Consider the following 16,976-nt stretch of genomic DNA (forward strand, 5'->3'; position numbering starts at 1 on the left):
CTTCCATATAGGTCTGTGTACTTCACAAGTTCTCAGTAACATAGACCATAATTTCCTTTCTCCCAGATACTGTCATTTTCCGACAAGGTAGGTTTTAGGGGTTTTTTTTCTGTCATGTATGTTTATGTTCATCTTTTTCTGCCCATCTATAACTGCAGTCACTCACTATGGGCAAGACAGTTTGATGACATAGACATGAGTCAAAACAAATATACGAGGAACATCACCTTGAAGGCCATCCTGATCAACCTGTTCTCTGCTTTGCTGAGGAATGAGAAGATGCTGATCTTGTGAACTGCTTAAAGAACAGTTTCTTCTAGGAAGGCCTGCTCCAGCTTCATCCCACAATCATGCTTCAGTGGCCCCATTTTGACTACTGTGTTGTCACGTGGTGAAGTGTCCCACCTGGTTGTAGTTCTGACACATGGTCAGGTTTCCTATGGGAGGGTTATAAGGACTCTTTTTGGAGAGATTTCAGTGGAAGAATAGTGAGATGCATCTCATTAAAGCATCTTTTGCATGTGAATGAAGTACAAAAAATACTAATCATTTTTCCCAAACAAAATAATTGCACCCTGATAACCGATTAAAGGGTAGAGAAACAGAATTTAGGGGAGAAAGGCTGTGAGAGAAAGTTAAAGCAATCTGGTTCGTTGTTTGCTGTGTTCAAAACCTGTAGGGTGTTGTGTGGAAAGCAAAGTTCCAGCATCCTCCGAGGAACACAAAGTAGATGGTGGCACACCATTCTCGCAGATGATAATCTTCAATCCAGGACTAATGGGATATCCTTCAGATTTGATTTAGTTAACAGCTGAGCTTTTGACTTGGATGTGTGTTTTGCTGAGAGCTCGATACCTTGTGGAGTAGGGCAGAAACCAATTTTTTGGAAATCTGTGTGTTTACCTAGAATAAATAGTGAAATTCTTTTGTTCCTCTAAGTAGTGGAATAGATTCAGACCATGGAGGATTACAGTGTGCTTCCAGGGGTGTTTTAAGGGGAAAAAAGGAGCCCCTGTGAACTATGACTTTATGAATGCCATAGGAAAGACAGCACTTCAAGAATTAGGAAACTGGTGCTCTGAAGCGAAATCTTGACTTCGTCAAAACATCCAAGCATTCTGCTGTTTGCTTCCAACAGAACAAGGATTTTACCTGCTGTCTCCACAGAAGAGATGCTGAGCAGTTCGTAGGTTTTACAGGCTCTGTGCTCTGCTCCTCCCTCGTCCTGTTGAATTTATAAGGTCTGCAAACTTGATCTCAAGTCCATTCCACACACGCTGAAGTCAAAGAGGAGAGGCTTTTTCCAGTCATTCTGACTCAAACCCAGACTGCTTTCAGTGGAATTGGAGGCACTGTTTTATGTGGGCTCATAACCCTTTCACCCACTTGATTTACTTTTGCTAATATGTAGGTTCCAAATCATCATCCATACTAGTGCTTGTCACTGCTTGGTTACAGCTGAAATTAGCCTCCGTTTAAAAATCTTGTGCAAGTGTGTGTCCGTGTGTATGCGTGCCAGGACTGACTCATCTTGTAGAAATTCCAACTGTCTGATCTTTCCCAAATTAGGATATTTTTTTTTTCCTCTAGGAGATTTATTTTCTCTAGGATATCAGAATTATTGAGAGGTTTCCATTTGGGGGGAGGGGGATTTTCCTGTCTTGTTTCTAGATTTCTGTTTAGGTTTGGGGAGAGAAATCCAAATGTGATTCAATCTTTTTTTTTTTTTTTTTCCTTACTACTGATAGTAATTGTGACTTTCTCAGGGTAAAGGAGTAGTTCTAAAGGCCCATTTCTTGAATATTTAGCTTTCTCCTGGTGAACTGATCTTGTACCTCTGATTATTTTTTTTTTGACTCATAACAATCGTAAGTGCAAAATATAAACATGACAACAAGTCATCTAGCTTAGACAGCTGTCCAAATGTTTATGCATGTGCCCCTAAGTCGTTAACATGTACAAATGAAATGCTGAACTGAAGTTCAATTGTAGATCTAAAACCATTAGTAGTTTTTCTTGTATTCTTTTGTAAAACATTGTGTCCCTGACAGATGGTTTAGTGACCTGGTATAGCATCTTCATAGCTCTGTTACAGGTCCTGGGAGATCTTTGTGGGTGTTGGGCCCCAGCTGCCCATACGGAGCCTGCCTCATCCCCTTGATTTGTCTGGAACTTAGCCCCAACTTTGACTGAGGCTGTGGTTCCACCTGGAAACCCCCGCAGAAAAGGTTAGCGTGGTCTCTCAAACATGAATCAAGATCTGACTCAAATATGTCTAATACATAGATTGCTGCCCAGCATTCAGAATTTTGATTCCCGTGGAGCAGTATGCAGGAGAAAGGGGAGGTCTGGTGTTTTTTACTGGGATCCACCTATCTCTTTCCCATCTCATTTTCCACTTCTCTCATTGTCAGCCTCAAATCTGGTTTCTCAGGTCTCCTCCGGTCCCTCTCAGAGGCGAACGCTGGGTGACGGGCAGCTGCGGTGGCTGCAGGGGAGGTGTGAAGGATGCTGCAAGTCTCAGGCAGTATCTCTCTTTTCTCCAGAGATCTGACAGGGACGCTGAGGGTCACTTAGCAGCTTGCTTTTTCTCCCACACACCAGCCGTGTTTTGATTTCAGTCCTGGAGGTTAAGGTCTGACTCACAAGCACTCCGTACTCACCTGTGCTAGCAGAGATCTTTCAGTGAGTTTGTTAACCCTCCCCTTTCTTCCCAGAGAGAGAAAGCAAGCAAATAACAACTCAGAGAGTGGTCTCAGTTGTTGTAAGTACGCACGGTTGTATTTTAAATGAATGTTCACAGACAGCAGCTTATGTAAACTTAAGGAGACAGTGTTCTGCCAGTGTGATGGATGTTCATTGGCAGCTTACGCAGAAATTGTGCAAATGTCAGTGAGACAACAGTTCTCCTAAGTGCTGATTAGTTTTTACTCTCCTGCATAACTTACTGACAGAAAAGTACACATCTACCCACATTTGAGAAATGCAGTTTACGGTGTGGTTAAGGCCTATTTGTAGCCACAGTTAGGAGTCATTTGAAGATGGTTACGTTGTCAGTTTGAAAAGTCTGTAATCACTTCTGAACATCCTAGATCTCTCACCACCCAATATGGGCACATCCAGAATAATCTTCTATGGACCTATATGAATATGTAGCAAAATACTGGGAAACCAGTGTTCAGTTCACAAGAGATTGTCAGGCTGACATCTTGAAACATTCTCTTCATTCTAGACCCGATGGGCAGGAACTGCTCTCTGCGCCTGTACAAGAGTGAGTCGTGGTGACGTGGGCTTTGGTAGCATAGTGCCATCCTTCTTGGCCTTCTCATCACAGCTTGGCCTTCCTGGTAATATTCGGGTCGGAAGTGCAGCTTCAACTTGCATTGGAAACAGCTCTGAACATAAAGGACATTTGTTGGGTGCTCTTCAGTGGCTGCCCTGCTTTCTGCCAAGCATGGAGCTGCAGTTTCCTCCAGCTGTTGGCTCTGCCAGTGTTTAACCTCTGCTGCTGCCTTTCATCTGGCTGCCCTTCCCGATGACTTCTCCCCATCCTTGTCCTCTCCCTTGTCCACCTTCACTGCGCCCAAACCTATCCTCACTCAAAAAGTCCCCAGAAGATGCCTAAGTGTTTGTCCCTTGCATCAAGCACAAGTGTTGACGGATGGGAGAACAAGTATTGCCCCTGGGCAGGCCCCCACACTCTATAAAAAAAAAAAATAATAATATCAAAACAAAACAACAGGAAAGGGAAAATTTTAGCTTCATTATAGGGCAAAATTTCCACTGACTTGAAAAAGAGCCAGGATTTCACTGCTGGAGTTCTGCTTTATTTTTCTTTCCCGTGTTTCCTGCCACTGTATCTTAAGTTCATTGCTCTGTTTAGTCCGCAAATCTTCTGTAATCCTTCAGCTAGGGCTTCTGTATCTCACTGACTTTATGTCTTCTTGAGCGGCACTTTGCACAGTAGGGATCACAGCTCTAACAGGGATCTTCGGGATACAATCAGAATCCAAAATAAATGAAGGACTGTATAAGCATAGCATTATCATATACTAATGCTCAGCTCGTTATGGAAACCTTTACTTCAGAATAGTGGCACCACCTTCTCCTTTGTTAATGCTCTTTAAAAATGTTTTATTAATGCAATTATCTCAATATAACTTAACAAAATAAGGCCTCTCATCAAAAGACGTTAGCACATGCAAGAGTGTATTCTGCTGCTATCACAGCATCGCTCTGTCCCTGAAATGCAGTGTGTCCATTCTGCCACTGGAGGAAAGCAGGCAATGAAACCAAAAAAGTGATTCCCCACCCCCAGAACCGTGCCAGAAATAGAAATTAAATGGTGCAAACTACAGACAGCCTTGCTCTGACCACTGGTTACCCAGCCTGGGAGTGCAACCTTATCAAATATGAATGAAACACTTGGGATGTTCCCAGAGCATTACTGATGGGGTGATGCTGTTTTAGGTGGAAAACAGGAGTTTGTTGTAGCCCTGGGCTGAAAGGGAAGGGGAGGGGGAGGGGTGTGCAACTGTCCGGTGCCTGGGGTGGTGCAGTGGGCTGCTTTGAGAGTCCCTCAGCCCTGCCAACGTGTGTTGGACTGTCCGGCTGCAGGTTTGGATGTGGATGCTGTGGTCTGTATCAGTGTGGGAGATACTACACCTTAAATCTGTGGAGCTTTGTTAGGCCACTGGAAAAACAAGCGAGGAGGAAAGGAAGGTTCTTCACTGAATTTTCTCCACTACTATGTGAGCGTTCAGTTTCCTGGTGAACCTCGAAAAGTACTTAAATTGTGGCAAGCTAATCATTGCAAAAACTAACATTATTAACATCTTTTTTTGGTATTATACAAAACCAGTGATCCAAATCACTAGCAGTTTTTGGATCTTTGCTCATGAATTCCAAGAAACTGATCACTAACCCAAGCCAGCATGGGGCCCTGATTTTAATATTGGCATTTTTCTCTCCAAGATGTGTACAGCAGGGTTTTTTTTCTACTATGAGTCAAACAAATGGGACTTTTTTTTTTTTTTTATCTTCTTGTGTGTTCTGCAATTTCACGTACGGCTAGAAAATCATAATACAAAAGAAATTTCAATAACATGCCTGTGCTTTAATAAAAGGAGCCATGAACAATGCCAGCTCTGAAGATAGCATACCGCCAATGAAATCAGACAGGGGAAACAGAACATCAGTCAGATGGAAAAGTATGATTTATTATCTCCCTCCTGGCAAAATTACAGTGACAATGTCTATGCAAAGGAATCTGAAATTACTAACTTACTGTATTTCTGTCATAATTTGTATCAAGAAAACACACTAAAATAGATAGGCATGTCACATACTGATCTATAGTGATACCTGTTTTTAAAGTTGTATTATGTACTTAGCTACCAATTCTATAGCATATAGATTACATTATGCACAAGTATATTATTACAGTAGGTGAAAGAAGATGGGCTGTATTAAAATTTGGCTACAAAACCCCATGCTATTGTTTTCCCCAGATCACAGTAATACACGGAGGCCCCAAAAGCTCAGAGCTCAGTGGTGCCGCCTGCACTGCACACGTATTCTCTCAAAGCTCCCCATTGCAATAGCTGAGACCCAAAACTTGAGCATCAGCATGATTCAAAATCACCAGGAATTAAGCACAAGCCCCCATGTTTTATTCACAGTGCAGCGGTGCAGTAGCACAGTGCAGAATTTGGCCTGTACGTGCAAGCCCAAGGGGTTGGTATTTTTCCAGTAAAGATGACACAGGAATTAACATGTGCCCAACATTTGTACCACCAAAGCTGCTGCTGGGCTTTCAGTTATTCTTTCTAGGAAATAGCCCATCGGCTCTACTTGCTTCCAGACCTGTCCCTTGCTGTCCAGAGAGCTACTGAAAGAGAGGAGATACCTCTGCGCAGCCGGGGAGGAGGCCCTGGTACTTCCTCCCCCCTCCATTGCCACTGGAGCCATGCTGTTAAGAAAATGGGATGTGTAGTACCTGCAAATGTAACCAGCTCCTTCCTGGAGTGGTAAAATCAAGTCTGAGGCTTTATTACCGTGCCAGACAATGCTCAGTGGGGCCAAGGAGAAAGTGCTCATCCCTTGGGTCTCCCAAGCTGTATCCATCTCTGTCACCCAAGAGTTTTCTGTAGGGCTGGTGAGCATGAGATCCTTAGGTCATCGGCTTGTGAAGAAGGATGGCATCCATAGAAATGCTGACAGATCATTGGCGAGAAGTTTTTTAGAAAACTGTTTCCCACCAGAGTGAGAAGAACTGCAGGTGTGTGTTTGTTGCTACTGGAATGTGCTTTATGGAGAATTGCATTCATTAAAAATAATGCTCAATTAGCTAATTATCCTAGTTATTGTTTTAAGGACTATAATTGGATAAGTCATGTAGTGACAACACTCGGTCTAGCTGCAAAATAAAAATACATGTAGCATTAGGCTTCCTTACTCTTTACTCCGTGGCACAGTTCAGAGGTAATTCTTTGGGAATTATAATGAAATCAGTATGCTTGGAGGAGCATTAGGGGTTGAAGCAGCTTCTCAAAGCAGGGAATCTCTCAGTCTGTTAACTGCGGTCACCCTAGGCTTTCTGACTGGGGGTTAACCCAATGTGCTCCCTGTGTTAGCAGACCCCAGTGTATTCTCTCATCAAGATAACCTCATCAAACATGTTTTCATTTCACATCCTTCCCAGTTGTGCTCAGAACCAAATGTGTAACACCCCAAGGGACAGAAACCTCCCAGACCTTGCTGGCTTCTCTCCTGAGGGTTTAAGAAGTGGCAACTGGATACAAGGGGCAGACAGGACAGGAGAATGTGGAAAATGCCTTCTCCATAGTGCCAGCTAGTAAAGAGCTGCTTTACTCTGTGGGGCAGGTGGGACAGTTTCTCCACTGCTATGAACTGCTGCAGCCCCATGGTTCACAGGTGGCCCATTGACATGTTACACTGGTGTAAAGTTCGATACCAATTAGCTACTCCTCTGTGGAGTTTGCATGATGCTGACCTGAGATAAGGTTGCCCAAAGGAGCTCCCATGAAGCCTAATCCACCTTGCCAGCTGCAAGGAAGTAAAAAGTTAGGCTAGGCTATCAAATATGTGCATATAGTGAAGAATGAGAGAGAAAAAGCAACCAGGAACAAGTTGGTATTTGCTATGATGTGGCAGCCCCTCTCCCACCTCTCAGCGTGCAATAAGAACAGGATGGGTGTCAAAGCGCAGGAGCAAAGGAAGCTAAAACTGCAGCAAACCCAGGCAGACACGTGATGGTAACCCACTGGTACAACCACGGCTGGCCGCTTGGCAGGACCGGGCTTTAAAGCAGGGCCTGGAGACAGCAAAGGAGAAGGGGATGTACGTGTAGATGTAGTTTTGGGTGCTCAGCACCCTTCAGCTCCTGTACCCTTAGCAATGTAAAGGAAAGAAGCATGTCAGTTCCTAACCGCTCCTTGGACATAGGCTTGGTTCAGCCAACATGTCTTTCCTTGGGGGGCGGAAAAGGCAGTATAGCAACAGAGCGTGTTCGTGGGGATCAGTAACGAGCTTTTGTCTCCAGCTCCAATGCCAGAGGGAATCCTGAGCTCATCAGAGGTGAGCAAGAGCAAAGCATTCAGGAAGGAGCTGCTCCTTCAGGGGGAGGGAGGGAGGATATTGGTGTGCCTTTGGGACACAGGAGCTCCCGCTGCAGTACAGGGGAGGATGGGAGCAGTTTCCCTTAAGGTACAGGAGGTTCAAAACTGTGTGAAACGCTGAAGGCTGAGGGTGGTACAGCACTGAAACCTGCAGTGTGGGGCCTACAGCAAGAGGAGTTCACACCTGCCCTTGACTGCTGCAACCCAGTCCGAGTCACCTGCCAGGGTGGTTATTTCCAGCTGCCTGAGCTGCGTGGGGACACAGCTTGTCTTCAGACAAAGCAGACTGATGCCAGAGATTGCATTCAGGTCAGCTAAACAGCCGTCATCTGGGCATCTTGTGAGTAAAAGTGTCACAGGGCCAAATCCATCACGGGTGTAAATCTACCTGGCCTGTACCGTGGCTGTGGAAAGTGCAGCTCATGACCCAGACCGAAAACTGAAGGAGAAGGAATAGGACCGAGATCCAAATCTGCCTCCCAGTGATGGCTGGTTATGCTTTACCTACCTCCTTAATGCAGATTAAGTATTTTAAGTATACGGTACGCAGAGCTGATCTCACGACCCTCTACCACCTTGCAGCATGAAGAAGAAAACAGCAGATTCAGGTACAGAGAAAACACATATGAAAGGGATCACCTTTCTGACCAGGTCCTTGGTTCCTTTCTCCCTGCCCAGACGGCTTTCTCCTAGATGAGGCTCCTTCACTGCAAGAGCAGGCAGCGAGGGAATGGAGAGCAGGGAAGTGCCAGCTGGGCTCGCTTTCCCTATTGATATTAAAAGGAGCTTAACAAATGTGAAGCGCACACAAACATTTTGTCTGTGCCTGAACGGGGCTGTGCATCGCACAGTGGAGTCACAGTCCCATCTGTCTTATCTGTAACCTTTAAAAGGAGTCCTGTTCCCTGTGTCCTGGGCATGTCTGAACTGAAAAACTATTGTAATAGAGTCATAAAAATTATCACCAAAGTAATGGAGAACTCTGGTCCCCTCAGCCCCAGGGTAGGTGAGGTGCAACTATTGTAAGGAATAAAATGAGACATATATCAAAACAGAGAATGTTCTTATGAAAGAAGTGCAAAGTCATGTTGTTATGGAAAGCTCCACTGCTGCTCTCGGGAGAGAAAAGCAACCACGAGACTGCAGATACACAGCTCCTGTGGAAAAAGGGCCAGGGCTCAGCTCAAGGTTGTCTCTCTCTCATCAGCTAATGGAGGAGTCACTCTCCAGATCCAGAAGTGGTTCCAGGAGCCATTTAAACCCATCAGGTTGTGTGGCACATAGCAAATATATGAGTACAAAGCTCCTAATGCCGTCACAATGCTGAATCATGAGATGTGTGTCCAGGTGAGGCACATCTTCTGTGCTTTTCTCCCTCATCTGGCTTTACTGATCTGTAGTAGCTCCCCAGGAATTTTTACAGAAGGATGGCAAGGATAATGTTTCCAGGTATGGACAGGCATGATCTAGGGCAGAGGGGAGAAGTATGCATGACCTGGGGGGATTACAGCACCTTTATGCCTTTAAATCTCCAGAATTCAAGCCTGGTCACCAGCCTGCTGGAAAGACTCTTGTAGCTGTGAATAGACAAGCAGCAGTTAGGGGTAACTGAAATCAAGCTTTGGTTGGAGAACTGCAGCATCTGTAGGCTAAGAAAATAGGCAAGTCATCTTCAGCCTCCTTGTGATGGAGTTGCTTTGGATACAGAATGGAGTCACCGTTTACAGAAAATGTTTTCAGCAATGTATTTGTGTCTCTCCTGTCTTTTCCATTGAGTGAGAAATCTGTCATTTCATTTCAGTCTTACATTAGTAACGTTTGCATCTGTGTTGGGGGCTCCCTTAGAAGTACAGGATCTCAGCATCCGCTTCTGCTGCTTCTTGGAAGCCAGCTCCTTGTTTTAGCCAACCTGCAGTATGGTGCAAACATTTTTCAATTTTTGGATGGCGCAGTTCATTTGTATTGCTAGTGCTCCATATAAGTGCGATACGGCTCCAGTTTTTCACTGCAAATAAATTATCTAATGACTTAGTAGTTTTTTCCTGTTGCAAAATCATTTGCAACCTGATGGTGTTTTCAGTGATTGTACTCATCTATAATCACTCACCAGATTGTTTATTTGAGCAACTTTCCACCTATGGAAAATCCAAGTCGTTATGGTTTCTGTAGTATAATTGGTATTGTGTCTCAACCAGCTGGATGGAGGTGTTTTGTTTTTTTTTTAAATAAGTGACAAAAATGAGTGAAATTTTTGCCCCATGCAAGTTCGTGTATTGGCTCACATGCACGCACACACAAAAAAGAGCCATTTTCCAAACTTTTAACAATTTAGATGGTTGTTTATGTGCTGCTAATAGTAAAGGCAAAGTGAGCAGCCCAGAAGAGAAATGGGCTGATTTCAGTCTCGCCTTCAGGTGGGACTCGCTAGCTACCTGTTCTCTGCAGTTTGGCACCTGCAAAATTTCTCAGTTGAAAGCTTTCTTGAACTATCCTGCAATCTCCTGCTAATCTGCCTGAGATCACAGGCAATTTCAATAACAATGAAAATGATTCTAATTTCGACTCTGGGAGTATCTTTGATGAATGCTATCCCAGTTTCTTTTTTATTCATCTCCCTTGGTTTATGACTTCCCACCTCAGCCGTAATGCGGAAACTGTTTTTGCCTCCGATTTTATTCATCAGGTCCTTTTTAACTTTCTTCCCTTTCTTGCTTCCTGCCAATAAATTCACCACCTGAAACTGTAGCTACAAAAATCATTTCCATCAGAATTGCCATTGTCCTTAGTGTCATTAAAAGTTACAGCTACTCTTAAGATGTAAGTGCCCAATTTGACAGACTTCACTTTACATCGCTCTGTTTTGCCTGCTGTTTTATCTGCATAGAGCAGGATGCTATCAGTCGAGCCCGTCTGAGGGGGGAGGCTGAATGTGATTATCTGTATGAGCGCTGGCACACAGTCTCTTGAAAACTAAGAGAAGGAGAGATTGGCAGCAGTGATGGTTTTCAGCTTCCTTTCCCTTACAGTCCAGCACTCGCGGGGGATGTGACACATCCAGTCCTTCCTGGGGACATGTAGGCAGGAGGTGCATGTGGATACAGCTAGTGGATCCCAGTCTAAGGCAGGGTGCTGACAGATGTGTGTGGAAGTACCAACTTAGATCCATTGCTTTCAAAACCACCTTGACAACAGTAGAAATGGAGATGACGGCATCTTCTTCTTTTTAAGGGCTTTGTACTTCTCTTTCTAACATGTTCTCAAAGGGGGAGAAAGCATTGCAACTCCATATTCAGTAGAACTACCATGAAAAGCATTTCCCCCCTTCGCAATACAACCTGGAAAAGGTATATATTTATGCACCATTTCCTTTTTGGTGTTTGAAGGAGGTGGAAGCTAACATGCCTGATGAAAGTTTGCAGTGATATCAAAAGTCCTGGCATCTGCTCAGCATTTGCTCTGGTATGATGGATCCTTGGGTTTCCATGGGGCTCAGAAAGCGAGCCTGCTGGCTTCATTTCCTGTTGATACACCACTTCAAATTCCAGTCAACCACGTTCATTTCTCCAGTCATTCTGCCAATTTTGTAAATACACCTGTTTGACAGTGAAAAGCATCACAAGCCTCAAGAGCAGGTCTGTTCAATTCAGTGGTAATACTTACATTGTCTTCTACTAACATGAACAGCCTCTGCATGATGATCAGTACATGTCTACTGTAACATTAGGTGGTTGTAAACACTTACATGAAGCTTTTCTATTTCCCTCCTCAAATGTCAAGTATTTATGATATAATAGTTGTAACGTTTGTATTGCTCTGTGGTTGTTTGCTAGTAGCTGTATATAATTGATGAAGGGCCATTGTGCAATAGTCAAACAACATGAGGACATGGTCCTTATGTGACCACTTCATAGAATCATAGAGTTATAGAATCATAGAATCATTTAGGTTGGAAAAAACCTTTGAGATCATCAAGTCCAACTGTTAACCCAGCACTGCCAAGTCCATCACTAAACCATGTCTCTAAGCACCACAGCTACATGTTTTTTAAGCACCTCCGGGGATGGTGATTCTACCACCTCCCTGGGCAGCCTGGTCCAGTGCTTGACACCCTTTCTGTGAAGAAATGTTTCCTAATACCCAATCTAAACCTCCCCTGGCACAACTTGAGGCTGTTTTCTCTTGTTCTGTCACTTGTTACCTGGGAGAAGAGACCGACCCCCACCTGCCTACAACCTCCTTGCAGGTGGTTGTAGAGAGCAGTAAGGTCCCCCCTGAGCCTCCTTTACTCCAGGCTAAACACCCGCAGTTCCCTCAGCGGCTGCTCATCAGACTTGTGCTCCAGACCCTTCCCCAGCTCCATTGCCCGTCTCTGGACACGCTCCGGCATCTCAGTGTCCCTCTTGAAGCAAGGGGCCCACAACTGAACACAGCATTCAAGGTGCAGCCTCACCGGTGCCAAGTATAGGAAAATGAGATTAAGTCTTTGATCTTCAAGTATGGGATTCTTATACAAGTACCCTCATCAAACTTTGCTGGAGAATATAGGAAGGAGGGGGAAGAGAGCAGCCCAATAAATCCTGGTAACTGCATCTCGGAGAGTACGACTAGAGGGCAGCTGCAAGAATTTGCAGTAGCTTTGAGCAGCCTGTATGCTAGCTCCAGCAAAGATGCAAACCTTTCACGAGGCTGAAAACTCGGGTACGAAGAAAGTACTGCACGGTTCAAAGTCTTTTCTTGAAAAAGTGAGGAGATGTTCAAAGTCTCAGGAAATGGCTGGGCTAAACACGCCTAGAGGAGATCAGGAGCTGGCAACTAAACTCATAAAGAGGGAAGTCTCAAGGAGTAACAGGTCTGTGTGTAGTGTTTTAATGACGTAAGGTCCTCTGGCTCTGGAAATACATAGGTGCTAGATAACGCTGCTCTTTCTCAGAAGGCTGCTTGGAAAATGAGCACCATTTTCCCAGCTCCTGGAGGAGTATAAGCCTCAAACCTCAAGTCTGGGTGAAACCAGCTGGATTGGTTAATCACAGCTGATCACAGGAGACTGCAGCTTTAAAACTTGGTCTGAGATACCTCTTATGAGCTGGGTGACAGCCCACATGTAGGACTGAAATGAGTGCACTTGGAAACCACAGTTAGCCTGGTGAATGTGACAGCAGACCAAAACCCGAGAAAAATTGCTTCTGATTGACAGAACAAACAGGTAAAGAAAAAGTATCAATCAGATGTCATCCTCAAGAGTTTTTCATTTGTCTTAGGTAAATCACTCCCTTTCCACCTCTCTAGAGAGTTTATGTGGAAGCAGCTGAGAGTGATTGACAAGCAGGCGTGTAGGCAGAGAAATCTTTATTGGAGGCAGAAAGAGGAGGGCTGCAGTATAATGTTTCATATACACATGCTCCCTCCATTCACTCAAGGAGAATACTTATTACTCAGTAACAAGCTTTTGCAGGGCAATCTGCATGTTGTAGAAGTGTCTTTCACGTGTTTGGGGCAGCAGAGAGGTGGCTTAGGGTGCTGCAGTTGTGGACAAGGCACGAGCTAAGGGTGAAATACGGCTGAGGTTTGGTAAGTAGTTGGGACGAGAGAATTTCTATGACTAAATGAAATAGATACAGTAAAGCTCAGGTCTTGCAGAAGCTTCTTGCAATATCTTGCCTAAAAGCTTGAAGTTTTGTGTATTGGTTATTTGTGTGATTGTATTAGCTGCCATGGTCTAAGGAAGTTGTTGATTCAGACCTCTTCAGCTACAGAAAAGCATAAAAGAGTAGATTTAGACACAGAGTTTTGAATTCATTTTCTTTTCTCCAGCTCTCCCTTAAGTTTGGGAAGAATTATTATTTTAGATTCTTTTCCTGAATAACTGTTTGAGCATGCAGTCTCCTGATCACCAGTCCTTCTGGGTGACTTGAAGGCCTGCTGGAGCCCTCAAGTGTAGACCTCTCAGAGGCATGAAATTTCTGTGGTTTTATGAAACCTACTAGCTGACTAAAGAAGGACCACGTGGTGCCCAGTGCCGTCAGAGTGGGGGAGCCCCTTATCGCTGTGAGGAGTAGTTGGATGATGTTATCAATCAACATGTGCTGACATTTGCTTCCAAAAAGAGAGTGAAATTGGTGGGGAGCTGGTGTGTATGAGAATGAAGATTAGGAGATACGGTATCCACGTCTCGTTTGGCTTCCTGATCTCCCCTGCTCAGGGTGTATCTTGTTTTTCATTCTGTTTCCTTTGCTGCCTTTTTTGTTTGTTTGTTTATATCATCCATCAAGTTTATCATTATGTGCTCATGCACATAAAATCTTTATTAGCCATGCGTATTCTCTGTTCGTGGTTTTAATTTTCCTTCCTTCTTTCTTTGTTAACAAACTGTGCTGATTGCAGATGTTTCCCATTTGACAGCACCTGAGACTAAGGTTTTCCATCCACACAACCGAATGAGTGCTGGCTCCTTCCTCTGGCTGCCCAGCTGTGCAGGATGGGGCCATCCCCTGGCAGAAGCAGGGAAGGAACCTGCCCTTCCAGCCAAACCTGGGGTCGCATTCCTCTTTGAGATCAACAGAACAGAAGAGAAATAGAAGTCAGGCTGTGATCTTAGATGTGGTTATAAACAGGAGTGTTCAGGGTCCACATCCTTGTGCTTCTGTGGTCTCTTTGAAGTGACTGGCCAAAGGAGAGGTGAATCAGGGTCAACGCTAAGACTGAGAAGGTCCCTTATGCTCTATGTCCCACTTCACCTGCTCTCAAAAGCCCTTGAATGGTTGGTTAGAAGTTGGCCACGTCTGCTTCCCATCAACTTGGCTTGACTTGTTTCCTATATTGACAACATCAAGGAATGTATTTCCTCACTGGTTCTGAGGGTTAGTGCTCTCATGCCTGTTGTAAGTGAAAACTGGGTAAAAGGAGTTTCAGATGCTTCGCACCACCTTCTACAAAAGGACCCAGTTTACTCCTGTTGTTTTAATGATGGGTCCATTTATTAAAACATGTCCCTTGACCGTGCAATTTTGTGGATGTGTTCTGGCAGGGCACTGTGAACATCCTTTCCTTTTGGATAATGGTGAGAAGAATGTTTCTGCACCAACACCTCTTGAAATCCTTCCTAACAAATCCTTCCCTGGAGAGTCTTCTAAGAGATTATTCTGCTTTGGACAGGTGGAGTGAATAAATCATCTTCTAGGCCAAGCCTTTTATGGTCCTTTAATCTTAACACTTTTTCCAGGATATCAGCTTAAGGGACACCAATAAAGAGTTTCCACTGTCCATGTGGGAATGGCATAGCCTCTGATTTGTGTCCTCTCTCCTTCATGCTTCAGAAACTCTCTCTATTTTTTCAACCTTGTTTTTCAGTAGGTATGAAAGTTTCTTTTCAGGAACTGGTGTTAGCTGGTGTTTGAACTTCAGTGGCTACAAAAGTGTAAACCACCCCTCTTCCATGAGTGACAAACCTTTAAAGCAGGAGTCAGGAAACAAAACTTTGGGGCATCTTTCACTGGTTCCCTGTTATTCACTGATCCCGTTTGTCATTTTGCTGCTTGGTCTGCCTATTGCCTATGTAAATAAATAGAGGACTTTTTTGTCCAGTGTCCCATAGTGGTTCCACAAAAAGGGTAGCTCCAGGGAAATTACTAGCTGGGATGCAGAGCCCGCCAACAACAGTAAAATACGCCTAATCAGTGTGCTTGGTGTAAAGTCCTTTCTGAAAGACCAGGGGTTTGCAAATCGGATCCCAAAGCACATCCCACGAGAGAAAGTGCCGAGACATCCGTCAGCTAAGTGGACAGGAAGGCTGGAGTCACCCGTGGAGGTGAGGGGCTGGGTGAGAGCCATGGTGAGGGGCACTGGCAAGGGAACAAAATGGTCAGATAGAGGAAGATCATGGAAGCAAGACCAAGTAGCTTGACCTTGGTAAGATGGGGAAGAGGAGGTGGCTGAGAAGAGTCTTGTTCATGCCAAAGCAGCCTTTTCCTTTGCTGGCTACTCCTTCCTTGTACTGCCAAGGTGTGCTTTAATTTTGTGCAGTTCTCCCCTCTTGAAAAGCTGCTTTCAGTGTCAAGCAACATCATGGTTTATTACAGTGTTATTTTCAGGTTACACCAACAATGCACAAGCAAAACCTGTGTATGTCATGTCTCATTTATTCAGTTGCAGAGTTGTTCAGGGGCATCTTCTACTTGTGATGATCATCTTTTAAGCCATAGGTTGGGCTGCAGTCCTGAAAATGCATCACATATTTCTTAGCTTTGCAACCACTGTAGTAGTGAAGATGGGGACAGGTCCTGAAGGATACGTCAGTGAAAGCTGCCACAAATCACAAGATCTGGTTCTAGTGCTCCATATAATTAGCGATTAAAATGAGTAAAAACAAAGCAGCAATTTTCTTATTGATCCCTCAGCAAATAGTTCTGTCTATTTTCTTCTGTATTGTTTCCTCTTATTAAATAGCCTTGAATAAGAAATGTCAGTCAAAATAATTTAGATTCCTGGTGCTTCAGACAGAAATCAAGGCAGGATTGAATGAGGAAAGATAATTAGAGACAGGAATTCCACCTCCACAGACTTCTTCCCTTGCTCAAGGAGTGCTGATTTTATCTAAATTGCCAAAGCCGTGAGCAAATGAGAGGTGATGGGAATTAAGACTGCAGATGCTGAGACAAAGCAAGGGAAGTTTTAATTAGTGCATTTTAAGGTAGAAATGAATTTTCTGGGGATAAATTATTTGACTCAAGACATATAGAGCTTCTTAGAGGTGAACTGAAAAGCTTTTTACCTGCCAGAACTAGGACCAGGGCTCACTAGTTGTATCTGTCTTGTAGAAATGAGTGACCTATCACTGGGGTCTGAAACATATGGGGATGAATCCTCCTCTGCTTTGCATCTCACTTTTTTTTTTGTTTTTGTTTTGTGGTGTTTGTTTTTTTTAATTAAGGAGGAAATCCCATTGCTGCAGGTTCCCATCAATGCAACAGAAAGCAGATTTTTTTCCCACATTTACTCATTCAATTGTTAGTGCTGGACTTACTGTTCCTGAGGAATTAGGAGTTACATGTTGAACCTACAGATACTGAAAGGAAGATATTTTCCTTGCAGATTCTTCTCTTACTCTCTTTTCTTAGCTCTGTTGTCATCCTTTCTTTCATCACACTTACGCACACATAAGGACACTGGGAACCTTAAAACACTGACCTTTCTATTTTTCAACAGATTTCCACAGCTTTTCAAAGGGTGAGACAGTGACAGCTCTCTACTGTTTGGCAGTGGATAGAGACTGAATTGATGGAGCTGAAATGAAACCATTTAGCTGGGTGCTTTAATCCAGAACTCCCTGACTTCAGCAGA

General features: G+C 44.0%; 1 protein-coding gene across 2 annotated transcripts in view; it reads left to right on the forward strand.

Moving 5' to 3' along the window:
- Window positions 1-16,976, forward strand: part of VWC2L (von Willebrand factor C domain containing 2 like) — a 62,915-nt gene that overhangs the window by 3,790 nt on the left and 42,149 nt on the right. The gene's annotated exons all lie outside the window — the stretch shown is intronic.

This window comes from Falco rusticolus, chromosome 8, assembly GCF_015220075.1.
Source record: "Falco rusticolus isolate bFalRus1 chromosome 8, bFalRus1.pri, whole genome shotgun sequence".
Taxonomy (NCBI): domain Eukaryota; kingdom Metazoa; phylum Chordata; class Aves; order Falconiformes; family Falconidae; genus Falco; species Falco rusticolus.